General features: G+C 43.2%; 1 protein-coding gene across 4 annotated transcripts in view; it reads left to right on the top strand.

Moving 5' to 3' along the window:
• FRMD3 (FERM domain containing 3) overlaps positions 1 to 13,882 on the top strand; it is a 286,342-nt gene that overhangs the window by 111,302 nt on the left and 161,158 nt on the right. The gene's annotated exons all lie outside the window — the stretch shown is intronic.

The following is a 13,882-nucleotide window of genomic DNA, read 5'->3' as shown; positions in this document are numbered from 1 at the left end:
AAAAGAAGTTCATTTGTGTCTGGAGCTGCAGCTCACACAAAAAGGGCTAGGGTGTGCAGGGGTCTCCTCCCTTTCTCCAGAAGGATCCTCCTTCTCCGGAGAGAGACCTATGGCGGCCATTCACTGTGTGGGGGGAAGGGTACAGCTCAGAGGCAGGAACAACCTCCGATGGCCCCTCAACTGCGGGACACACAGAACAAGAGAGTCTGTTTCTACTTCTTGCTCTGATGACATTGTTTGGCCTAATTTAAGGGCTGTGCCCTGGGTCATACCTGATGGTACAAGTCCACATGTGTATGGGGAAAACACTCTCTCAGTGTGAGACAGGTAGAGTGGGTAGAGGGATTCTACCAGTGGCTACTGCTAAGTACCGGTGTTCAAGACCCATTTGGGACATCATCTGTAAGTGACAATTAGGATTTTCCCCAAATAGTTGGTAAGTGTCTGTTTCAGCAATGTGAAAGCTGAAATTCCTAAGTTTTGTGTCTTTGGGGTAATGCCATATGCATTTAGCTACTCCATACTTTGTGGCTTGTTTTGGAAAATACATTTTCTTTTCCTTTTTTTTTTTTTGGAAAATTCAATAAGATGCTTCCTTGAGTCAGACCTTTTCTTGGTATGCTCAATAGTAGTTTAGCAGAAATTTTTAGTCTTTTACTGGCACTTCCAGCCTCCCTGGGAGTCTGCTTATAGCACCAGAACAGCCGGCGTGTGGGAGTCGAGGCTGATTCTGCAAAACCGAGTGTGTTTCCTGCACGTGCCCTCACATGCCCCTGCTCCCTCTCACGCTCTTGAGGATCTCCCTGCTTCATTCCTTTAGCTTTGCTCTGTCACTGCCACCAAAATAGGGTCCTGGGCTTCAGAAGACACAAGTGTGCCCTGTCTCTTTTCTCCTTTGCAAAAATTTTGTTCTACTTCTGTGGAAGACCCAGGTCTGTGCGCCTTGGTTACGCGCTGGGTCTCAGCCGGGTCAGAGAACGGTGGGGTCTACCTGGAGGAAGAGCTACTGTGATCCTGGTCAGTGTGACGGACCCGTGACAACCGTGAGCCACGTGATTTTCCTCAGCTGCATGGCATTTTGGAAATAATTTTCAAACTCAGACTTCAGTGACAGAGAACAGAGCAGGCATTTATTTCCAGGGCAGGGAGATGGGTGGATCAAATGATAAAGAAAGTCCCAATGGATAATTTTCAATAAACTGAGTATGACTCTCATACAAACATACAGTGAGCATGCATCAGAGATTTATTTAACTCATTAATGAGGGGACTTGCGGTTTGGCAAAGCCAGTTCAAAGGAGCATACGGTAAGTATATACAGTCAATGAAGGCTGGAATAAAATTTGCTGAGACACAATGAGATATATAATGGTGATAAGGAGATAAAACCATAAATTTTGGATTGCTTCCTATGTGGAGCAGAAATTTTCTTGCAGCTTATCAGTCTTCTAGAAGTTAACATCTGACTTACAATCTGAATCATAAAGAATAGTAAATATTTAGTTACAAGTCATCTTCCCTAAAGCACCAGGTGCCCCCTACGTGGCTTCGTTAGACAACACTCTATGTGGCCTTGAGAGGGCACCTAGTCATCTTTTTGCCTTATTTCCAAATTTTGGGTAATTTTTCTTAACAATACATGATGGAAGCATTGCAGAAGAGGTTCCCGTGGTCAGCATCGGAACAATCTTCTGATTTCTTGGTTGATAGTTATATTCTGAATTGTTAGCTATTTCAGAGGCGTCTGTGGCTTGAACATTGTCTCTCCTGCTTTCTTTCCAGTGTGGTGTGTTGTGACTGTGTTCAGGGACGATGGCTCCTAGGTAAGCCATCTGGAATGATATGCTTTTCCTCTCTGTCTCTCTTGTTTTTTTCCCCCTGGTCCAGGTTGAAAAACTTCAGTCTCAGAGTAAGAATGTGTATCTTGAAATGGAATGATTATTTTGGGGATGGCATAATTTAAAAACAAAATTGTATTTTTATCTAGGTCCAGAACAGAGTTTTAAATGAATCTTGGGAAGAAACTGGTTTCAATATAGGAAATGACTATTTTATCTTTAAGTTTATAAGCAGCAATGTTTTTTATTTTTGAATTGAAAAATTGCAAGTTATCTTTTTATTACCTTGTGAAGCAAGGTTTTCTTTGCTAATTAGTTGATCTCTTGTGCATGCACACACACACACACACACACACACTAAATCTTATTAATTTAAATTTCCTGAAAGAAAAATGTGTGATTAATTTGGACACATTAGATTCTTATTTAGTGAAAAGCTAAATATAGCAAAGCCATTTGAGTCCTTTGTAAAACCTGCTGGGCAGACAATTTTATGTGTCAATTACTTTATTTAATTATGTTTCAGGAGCTATGATTTTGACCCCCAGTGTGACAGAACAACAAATGTTTTTAATGGATTTCCACGGTCATTTCTTTCTTTTGGAACTGTATAATTTCAAGGAAGATGCTACCACGTCAGAGTCTAAGACCAAAATCTTAGGAGAGGGACTGCTGGGCGTGGGGGCCGGGGAGCTGGTGTCAGAGTGAAGCTGGGAGGAGGTGGCGCTACGTGGGGCTGCCAGGGGTGCTTTGGTGCCCCAGGAATTTCCTTCCCTGATTCCTGAACATTCAGGGCTCTCTTTTCCTAATAATTAGTTTGCAGAGATTTCACTGTTGTCTCAAGCTGAATTAAGGTTCTAGGGATTTTTGGGTGGCACAGCCAGGTCCCGTTTGTCCAGATTGTGGTCTTAGGACCATGTTAAAGTCATTGGGGCAGAACGTTGTTAAAAAAAATGTAGATTTCCGGTTTCCACCTCAGATTTATTGATTCAGAATCTGGGGATGGGTTAGGGAATCTCCATTTTAAACAAGCCCTTTAAAAATTTCCGTTCTAAATGAGGTGATTCGAGAATCACAGAAATGGATATTGTCTTAATTCTGCCCCCCTCTCACTCCTCAACCTGCACCCCAAGTCCCAAGTCAAAGCAAAACAAAACGTTCTTTCATTGCAGTCATCTTGGATTCTTGTTCAGCTACCCAGATTACAGTAATTCACCCCAAGGAGCGCAGGACTGAAAGGCAGCCTTCCTGAGGGTGTCTGTGGATTAGGGAAGGACTTTGGCACCCCGATGACGTCCCAGTGAGGCCAGCGTTCAGGGGGAGCGATTTGATCCGGAGCACCGTGCATTCCCCACTGCTTCCTGGTTTGTGGTAGCTTCAGAGCCCACTTTTGAGAGACACAAACTTTCTTTTGTTGCCCAGGCTGGTTCCCGAACTCCTGGGCTCCAGTGATCCTCCCGCCTCAGCCTCCTGAGTAGCCAGGACTACAGGTGTGCCACCGCACCCACCTTGGCCAGATTCTTTTCCTTCTGCCCTGTAGAGACCTACAACTCCTTACAATTGACCTCAAACTCTACCTGAGCCTCAGAAGGCTGAGAGTCCAGGGGTCAAGGCATGGGAAACCCAGCCAGGGATAATATGATATTTTTAGTTTGGGGAGAATTTGATATTTACTAAAGCACATTGCTAAGCCTATGCCTTGAGGAGAGAAGTTTATGAAGAAACACTCTGCCTCCCCGTGGACACCTTTCAGGCTGGGACCCCCCGTCAGGGCCGCCCTGCTGCTCTGCAGAGGAGGCAGTAAAGGGGGAGTTTGCACAACAGCAACATGGTGGCTTTTGACCATGTCCTTTACAGTCCTGCCCGTGAGGAAGACGCGAGAGACAAGGCACAGATCTGTGGGGAGGCCTAATCCCTCATCACCTTCTCTTACGGTCTCTTAACCTCTTGCTTCTGCCATCATTGCTGACACACAGAATTTTAGGACGTAGCTAAGGGTCATCCCCACTTGTGTCCTTTATTAATACAGTGCACTAAGCAAGCACTAACTGGCCTTCCTAGCCTCCTGGGATTTTTTTTTTTTTTAAATAAAGAAACATTTTAGGAATGAAAAGTATTCCTTTCATATTGAACTTGTATTCCTTTTCTATTGAACTTGCAAACAGGTATTTCTGCCGACTTTGGATCTATATGACCTTTGTTTTAAAAGTCTAAGCTGCTGGGCTCAAAGCCCTTGAAAGTAGCCTAGGGCTTGGGGCAGGGGGTGGCCTTCTCTGCGGGGTGGAGTTGGGCTTAACAGTGATTCACCCATAAAGCCTTGGAATGTGAGTGGGCTGCCGGCAGTGTGGGCCGGCCAGGCTGTGGGCAGGGAGCCATGCAAAGGGCACACAGTCACATTCCTCCCGGGCCACCGAGCAGGCTTGGTGGCTGCCTGCCATCTGGCAGTGCTCTTTGGCATTCTCCTGGGAGTGGATTCCTGGATTCTCTGGTGCAAGCGGCCTGGGCAGGCACGGGTCCTGGCTCAGGAGCAAGGCCAGGCTGTGGGAACAGGTTCTGGAGGAGGTTGCACTCACGGTACAACTCTAGCTCATCGCTCACCTGCCTGGTATAAGTTAGCCAGCATCCTGGGTTGGGGCAGGGCATCCAGAGAGTAGGGCACGGGGAAGACTCAGAAAGGCAGTGTTTTTATTCCATCCCTGCCAGGTGTGCGGCATTGTCCTTTCCTGCCACCAGATTTGGGGATGCAGCAGGGGAAGGGAATTGGGTGAAGGGTTCAGTTAATAGATGGGGTGTTGCTGCCTAATGAGGATTGTCTGTGCCTAGAGCTGCCACCAGTTCCTTCTGGAGAGTCCTTGGGTTTCTCTGAATAAGGCCAAGCCCCACACCGAACTAAGTGTCCTCTCTCTGCAGAGTGCTGTGCTAGCAGCTGGCAAGCAGGCATGTTTATGAGTTGGTGATCTTTTGATAACAGCTCATTCCTGAAAGGCAAATGGAAACTTCCGGCTAGAACTCAGATCAGGTCATGAGGTGAGAGTATGGAAAAATAATGCCAAATGCAGGCACAAAACTGGGGAAGCCAAAACAAATAAAGGAGCTGCAAGACTGTGGAAGTTAAAAAGGGCATTTGAGTCAATAAATCAGAGAAAAGGGAAAGCCAAGGCAAGTGACACTTTTGACACCTTTATAGGTTCAGCAAAGGCTGATACTCCCGGGAACTAAAATAGAAGAGAAGTCAAATGTTTCACTCAATGTAAGAAAAAGAAAAAAGAAAAAAAAAGAAATAAAACTAGGCCACAAATCACAAAGATTAAATTAAGATTATAATTTGTGAAATACAAAGTAAAAAGTTAAACTAGAATAGAAAAAAAATCAGAATAGAATAGGGAAGAAAAGGATTGAGCACAAATGATAATAAATTCAAATTTTGGAATTTAATGAAGTGTGTTCTAGAGTTTTTAAGAAAACAAAGATGATCTTGGAAGGCAGAACAAGTCATTCTAACCCATATTCCTGGAAATGTACTAGAATAAATCATTCGTAAGGGAATAATAAGCATTTGGAAGCACATGTGGTGCTGGTTTCATTTTGCAAAATATGAAATATATTATACCAGTGCCATATTCATTTATAGCTGGTAATCTTATTAGATAAGGGAACATCTAAAGTGGCAGATGTTCCTAAACATCCATGCTGTTGGACATTCCCAAGAAGCTAGAGATGCACAATCCAAAACAAACATGCTCCTTCGGTGAGCTCATAAAGGGCAATGGCTCTCACCTGAAAGGCAGTGTTGTTACTCAGTGTGAGCTTGCAGGGTGTGCTTTGGGTGTCAGAGGCTTCCACCACCATTTTATATAAATTACAATAAAACTTCATTGTTTAGGGCTCAAAGCATCAAATTCCTGAATGCCTAGAGGGTCAGGTAGGTAATCTAAATGAACCAAGTGGTGCAGACCTGACTGTGGCCAGAGAAGAGTGGATGGCCTGACCAAAGGCAGCCAGTGGTTACTCCCCTCCAGCCGGTCCCTGCCATGGGGGTGCTGAGCCTATATTACCTCGTCAGCTGGGTTTTCAAGCTCAGCTTTCCAGATTTTAGAAGAATCTTCTTATTTTTAAATATTAGCTTAAAAATTTTTTTTTCTTTCAGCATATTATGGAGGTACAAATGTTTAGGTTACTTATATTGCCTTTGCTGCACCTGAGTCAGAGCTTCAAGAGCGTCCATCCCCCAGACAGTGTGCAAGGCACCCATTAGGTGTATATATATCCATCACCTGCACCCCCATCTGCCCGACACCTGATGAATGTTACTACTGTATGTGCACTTAAGTGTTGATCAGTTAATACCAATTTGATGATGAGTACATGTGGTGCTTGTTTATCCATTCTTGGGATACTTCACTTAGTAGAATGGGCTCCAGTTCTATCCAGGATAATACAAGAGGTGCTAGATCACCATTGTTTTTTGTGGCTGAGTAGAACTTCATGGTACACATATACCATATTTTATTAATTCACTCATGTATTGATGGGCACTTGGGTCCATATCTTTGCAATTGTGAATTGTGCTGCTATAAACATTCCAGTGCAGATGTCTTTTTAATAGAATGTCTTTTGTTCTTTTGGGTAGATGCCCAGTAATGGGATTGCTAGATCAAATGGTAGTTCTATTTGTAGCTCTTTGAGGTATCTCCATATTACTTTCCACAGAGGTTGTACTAGTTTGCAGTCCCACCAGCAGTGTATGAGTGTTCCTATCTTTCTGCATCCATGCCAACATTTATTGTTTTGAGACTTTTTGATAAAGGCTATTCACACTGGACATAAGTGATATCACATTGTGGTTTTGATTTGCATTTCCCTGATGATTAGAGATGTTGAGCATTTTTTCATACGATTGTTGGCCATTAGTCTATCTTCTTTTGAAACATTTCTGTTCATGTCCTTTGCCCACTTTTTGATAGGGTTGTTTGATTTTTTCTTGCTGATTTTCCTGAGTTCTATATAGATTCTAGTTATGAACCCTTTATCAGATATGTAGCATATGAATATTTTCTCCCATTCTGTAGGTTGCCTGTTTGCTCTCGTGATAGTTTCGTTGAAGCTTTTTAATGTGATCAGGTCTCATTTATTTATTTTTGTTGTAGCTGTGATTGCCTTTGGGGTCTTCTTCATAAAGCCTTTTCCTAGGCCAATGTCTATAAGAGTTTTTCAACATTTTCTTCTAGAATTCTTATAGTTTCATGCCTTAGGTTTAAGTCTGTTATCCACCGTGAGTTGATTTTTGTGAGAGGTGAAAGGTACGGATCCTGTTTCAGTCTTCTACATGTAGCTATCCAGTTTTCCCAGCACCATTTATTGAATAAGGATTCTTTTCCCCAGTGTATGTTTTTTTCCTTCTCTGTCAAAGATTAGATGGCTATATGAGCCTTCTATCACCACTTGTATTCAACATAGTGCTGGAAGTCCTATCCAGAGCAATCAGACAAGGAAGGAAATCAAGGGCATCCAAATGGGGGCAGAAGAAGTCAAACTATCACTTTTTGCTGATGATATGATCTTATATCTAGAAAACCCCAAAGATTCTGCCATGAGACTACTGGAATTGATAAAACAAATTCAGCAAAGTCTCAGGTTACAAAATCAATGTACAGAAATCAGTAGCATTCCTATACGCCAACAGCAGTCAAACTGAGAACCAAATCAAAGACTCAATACCCTTCACAATAGCAACAAAGAAAATAAAATACCTAGGAATATATTTGACTAAGGAGGTAAAAGACCTCTACAGGGAGAACTACGAAACACTGAAGAAGGAAATAAAAGACGACATAAACAGGTGGAAAACCATACCATGCTCATGGGTCGGCAGAATCAACATTATTAAAATCTGTACTACCCAAAGTGATTTACAGATTCAATGCAATCCCTATTAAAATACCAAAATCAGTTTTTTGCAGATCTAGAAAAAATAATTCTATGCTTCTTATGGAACCAGAGAAGACCCTGTATAGCAAAAGCAATCTTAATCAAAAAGAACAAATTGGGAGGCATCAGTTTACCAGACTTCAAGCTATAATACAAGGCTATAGTAACTAAAACAGCATGGTACTGGCACAAGAACAGAGAAACAGACCAATGGAACAGAACAGAGAACCCAGATGTAAATATTAGATTTTAAACATCAAAGATGTGGACATGGGGCCATTGGTGTGCTGCTACCTCTGGTTTCAAGCTTTAGAGTAAAGGATATAGTAGGTGAATGTTTGCTGGCTCCTTGGTGTGAAATGAAGGACATTTCTACAGAAAACAAGCAAGTTTATGAAAATAAAAAGAGCTTTTCTTTTATCATGGTCATCATTTTATAATTTTACCAAGCAGAGGAACAGATATATGAAGCGACTTGTGGTCTGTCAGCTTAGTAATTACTCTTTTCTACTCTGAACATTGGGCAGAGTTAGGTCTTTGTGCTCTGTGTGCATCTGAACCCACGTGCTATGCAGACATAAAAATCCCTCAACGTGGCTGCTTGTATTGATTACTCAGTTTCTACCAAATGGAGCTGATCCTGGGGTTTTATTTGGCAGAGGTAGGGGCTGCAGAAGGAGGGGCAAAGATTGGAATAGGGCTGTACTTCAGGAAGATCTTTCTGGATCTTTCTGGTTTTCAGGAAAAAGAGGAGGGAGGAGACAAAGGAGCAGGGAGAGAGCAAGGCAGGAGTCTCTTGAGGTTGTCTCAGCTACAGGTGTTGAGGCCAAGACTAGGGATAAAGTAGTTTCAGTATGAAAAGGAAGGGCTTGATTAAAGCATTATGGGTTGTGTAGAATAAGACAGGATCAGTGATGGGGAAACAAAGGAGTTCATGATGTTCACCAAGTCTCATGTCTCAGAAACTCGCAAATGGCGGTGAGGAGGAGCAGTGGAGGAGGAGTGGGTTCTGTGTGGTTGGGGTTCAGCTTGGGACCTGATGACTTACAGGTGAGAGGCAGCCACTCCTCCGCACATGGGTCAGAGCTGGAGCTAGGGGACTGAAGGAGATCCCTGAGCAAAGGACAGATACAACAAAGACCCAGGACCAGGAAAAGGAATAAGGGGCAAAATGGAATTCCAGAGAGAACATATTTTCAGGAAGTGGAGGAAGAACGAGCTCCCACTCAGTACCTGGTGTCATACACACGTTCTCATAGAAGCCTCACAAAGGCCTATAGGATGAGGCACGGTTGTCCCAATTTTATACGTGAGGAAATAGAGTGAAACAATGAGAGTCTGGCAAGGACCTGGAGTGTGGGACAGGCTGGACTCTTTCCAGGAGGTGGGTGGAGGAGGGAGTGGGAGAGAGAGCTTGGTGCGTGGGGGCATATCAGAATGAAAGCCAAGGGCATTTTCGGGGACGTCATGAGGAGTATGTTTGTAAGTGGAGGGGAAGGATCAAAGGGAGATGCAGATGTAGAAGATGAAAGCTGGAGATGGAATAAATCATTGATAGGGCTGAATCACCAAGGTAGAGGGGGGATAGAGACCAGATCAAGATGGATCTGTAGAGTGTTGGGAACCTGCTTTGGAAGCTTTCATTGGACAGAAACATCACAGCAGGGGAGCTGCGGGTTTGGAAGATGTCACCTGCTCTGGGAGCTGATGGCCAATTAGTATAGCCTGACTATGAAGAGAAGTATTAACTGTTTATTTCCTATTTACCTAAATGTTTTCTACGGACCATTCATGTTAATTCTCATGAATTATAGCTACTTCAACACAGAATTAGCTTTCATTTTTTTCCTAAGGAGACCATGCTATTATTAGTTGCTGTCACACATGAGTTGGGTTTTTTTTTTTTTTGGTTTTTGGTTTTGTTTAGTTTCAAGTGAACAGTAGCACAACTTATCAAGGGCAACTGGCAACTTACATCATTATCAAGATAATGGGTTTAACAGATACTGTTGTAATGGAGACTTTTCTGGATAAAACTCCTGTGATATGGTAGAAAGAACTTGGACTTTGGATTCAATGGGTACAAATCTGAGCTGTAGTATTTCCAGGTGATGTGATCTTAGGCTGAAGACATCACTCAGCTTTGTTTTCTCCAACTGTGACATAATAATTTTATTTTACAAGGTTTTTGTGATAATTAGAGATATGTAAAAAAACACTTGCTTTAATAAATGGTGGAAATAAGAATAAGAATTGTGATTGTTGTTAATCACTAAATGAACCGAGGACTAAATATTTTATGTATAAAATATATCAGACCAACATTAGTACATATATGTATAATATGTGTGTTTAGTTTGCATGTGTGTATATGTACATGCACACACATACATATATATATATGAAAACATATTTTTCCATTCTTTTTTAGATGGTTGTTTGAATTGCTCCCAGTTTTATTCCGTCACAAACCATGCTGCTATAAACATTCTCATACATATCTCCTGGTGCACATGTGTTAGGCTTTCTCTAGGCTTTCTGTCTGGGAATGGAAGTACTTAGTATGCTCACTGTCACCTCTGCTAGGTAATGACAAATCATTTTCTACAGTGGTTGTGCTCATTTACACTCCTACCAACCATGTAGGAGAATTTCCAGTTTCTCTGGATCCCACTAACCCCTGGAAATGTCAGACTTCAAAATGTTTACCAATCTCTTGGGTAGGAAATGATATCTTGTTTTTTTAATTAGTATTTTCCTGATAACTGATCAGTTGGACATCTTTGTACATGTTTGCTGGCCTTTTAAGTTTTCTGTGAAATGCTTATTTATGCTTTTTGCCAAGTTTTCTTCTAGACACATCTTTTTAAAAGGTATAAAGACACTGTGTCAGATAAAGACATATATATATAAATATTCATATTTGCCCAAGTTTAAGAGTCAGCTCATACAAACATTAATGGATCCATTCATCTATCAGATAACCATGTTTCTTGCCTGTACCTATTAGGTGCCTATACATAACAGGTGTTGAATGATGAGTATTGAATGGATCAAGTATGGGGAGAAGAACACATCTACCATTAAAGATGTGCACTTAGGCCGGGCGCGGTGGCTCACGCCTGTAATCCTAGCACTCTGGGAGGCCGAGGCGGGTGGATCGCTCGAGGTCAGGAGTTTGAGACCAGCCTGACCAAGAGCGAGACCCCGTCTCTACTAAAAAAAATAGAAAGAAATTATCTGGCCAACTAAAATATATATAGAAAAAATTAGCCGGGCATGGTGGCACATGCCTGTAGTCCCAGCTACTCGGAGGCTGAGGCAGGAGGATCGCTTAAGCCCGGGAGTTTGAGGTTGCTGTGAGCTAGGCTGATGCCACGGCACTCACTCTAGCCTGGGCAACAAAGCGAGACTCTGTCTCAAAAAAAAAAAAAAAGATGTGCACTTAGCACGTCATGCATGACACCTTTCAAGGTTAGGACCAAGCAAGCCTATTTTCATGCTCTGTCCCCTGGGGCTATGTGACCTGAACAATCTCTTTGAAGAGCTCATCCAGTGATGCCAGCGCCTTCTGACCTCTCGTGTTATTGTGGTGGGAGGGAGAGGCCTGAGACTTGCCGACCCCCTCCAGGCTAGGAGCCAGGTACTCTCTATCCCTGCCCCAGAGACCCCAGGTTTCCTGATATGTGGCATCATCCTGGCTGTTTCCAAGCCTGTGATCCTCAGACCGCTCCCACGGGTTTCTGATTCCACAGGTTGCAATGGAGCCTGGGAGTCTGAATTTTGAGCAAATGTTCCAGCTAATTCCTATAACTGGGTGATTTTGAGAAATCCGGAACTGTGATATAGTGGGGAAGGCCCTTTAAATGCTTTTCTCTTTACTCTTTGGCATGGATGTAGCTGGGGAGAAATATCATTAAAAGGAAAAGAGTGGCTCTAGAAGGACGTTTTCTCAGTTTCACAAAACTAAGCTCCCTCTCCAAGTGCTCAAGCCTGTGCCGGACAACTCTTGACTCCCTCCAACCCGAAGTTGGTCCAGGTCACCTGAGCTCCTGGGTGTCCCCACTGCCAGGTACAATGATGTGTCTTGGTCCTGTGATCACAAGGCTCTACCTGGTCTTCCTCTGCCCCCCATCCAAAGCTTTTCCTTTTATCACCACCTCTAGCCTGTTTCTCTGTGCTCCAGGCATGTTGATCTCCGCATTCTGGGAATGTGCACCTGTCCTCTCACACGGGTCATTCTGCTTCCGTTTCCTGTGTTTTAAATGCCCTCTCCACTTACCTCCCTCAGGCTCATTCATCCTTATTCTTTAAGTCAGCTTTTCTCAGACTTTCATGTGCACACAAATAGCACCTTGACCTTGTTGAGATATGGCTCTGATTCCCCTGGTCTGGGGTCAGCCTGAGATTCTGCATTCCCAGCAGGCTCCCAGCTAGTGCAGGGTGTTGCTAAGCCCGGAGCCAAGGGACTTGGCGACTCAGCCTGTGCCTCACCTGCTCCTCCCTTGTGCTCTTAGCACGGGCCGGCCTCGGCCACACTTCTCACACGGTACTACAACAACTGCCTTGTCTGCCTACAAGTTTCTTACGGGCAGGAATTGTGTCTTAGTTATCTTTATTCACATTTGCAGTACCAGCCTATAGGAGATGCTCAGCAAATATTTGTTGAACAAACAAATGATTCGAACAATCCAGGTGGATATTTGTCTGGCTGCGTTTTGTTGTTGGTGACTGTTTCCTTATTGAGGCCAATGGCTTGTTGCTTTTCCAGATGGTGCCCTCTGGCCGGAAGGGTTGGCTCCACTTTCTGCAACGCGACAGACCTTGCCAGGGGAGGAGCGCGTGCGTGGGTGGTTAGCTTTGGCATTGGAAGAATTCAACTTCTTTGTGCCTAATTTAGGTCAAGATTAGTGGGTTTAAAATTAGCCCCGGATTCTGAATTTTCTTTAGCTGGTTTGCTCACGCTTGTGAGCACACGTGCACGCATCTCTCATGGATCAGGCTGCTGAGGTTTAATAGCCTCTTCCTCTTCTAACCCCATTCTCCACTCAGCGGCCAGGATGGTCTTTGTAAAATGCAACATTGGATACGCCACTTGTTTGGTGGTTCCTTCTCCTTTCAGGGAAAACTCCAGCTCCCCAACACGGCTTATGAATATAGCGCCTGATGGTCAGGTTTCCCTGGGCCAGTCCATCCTTACTCCTGCTGTCTGTGGGTACCCCTGTCACTCTCAAAAGTGGGGATAATCAACGCTGTGATGGCCTCTGCTCCTGAGCCCGTTAGCTGCTGGCCCTGACCTCTCCCTGTAATCTCATGTCTCACCTTGCAGCCAGGTTGCTTGGTTGTAAGAACATGCTCATACCTGTCACATCCCTGGTTCCAATTAATTCTCATGAAGGGGACCTTGTTGGATTTGCTCTGGATGGTTTTTCTATAAACTAGAATATACGTCTATGTTAACCTGTAATTACTGTAAATCCTCTAGAAATCAGCAAGATTAAATAATGGACACATGGGTTTTTGTTTCCCCTCGGTGCTTTTTGCAGAAATCTCTTAATGATTGGATTAATCTTTTAATGGGCAGATAGGTGAGCCAGTCTACTTGTAGGCAAGTAAACAGTAGGCTAGATGGGAGAAGAGGTTGCCCATCTGCAATAGTTATTCTGCTTACAGGGTGTAATCTCCCTCCTCTCATCTGATCATAAACTTGTTTTTCAGTATTGGTTGAAGCAACAGCTCAGGACAACAAAAAGAGTATTAGCTGCAACGCCAGACAGAACTGGGTGAGCCCCAGGCAGTTTCTTAATTCCTCTGAGAGTTAGTATTCACACATATAAAAATGAAAATAATGAGACCTACTTTGTGTGGGTAGTTATGACAATTAATTGAGGTAATGTGGGAATGTTGGGTTATGTTGACCACAGGTAAGTCTGTCTTCTTGTTTTTAAAGGCCAAACCATATGAGTTGTTTCTGTTTGGAAACAGTGGCAGTGCTACAAATATATTATTTGGTATCTACTTGTGACATTGTTTTTCTATTGTGATGCAATGCTCTGTTTTTAAGCTGGGAGAACTTCTTTCTTCCCCTTTGTTACTATAAATATATTTTACTAATG

Source organism: Lemur catta, chromosome 10 (assembly GCF_020740605.2).
Source record: "Lemur catta isolate mLemCat1 chromosome 10, mLemCat1.pri, whole genome shotgun sequence".
Taxonomy (NCBI): domain Eukaryota; kingdom Metazoa; phylum Chordata; class Mammalia; order Primates; family Lemuridae; genus Lemur; species Lemur catta.
This window is presented reverse-complemented; position numbering and strand designations above follow the sequence as displayed.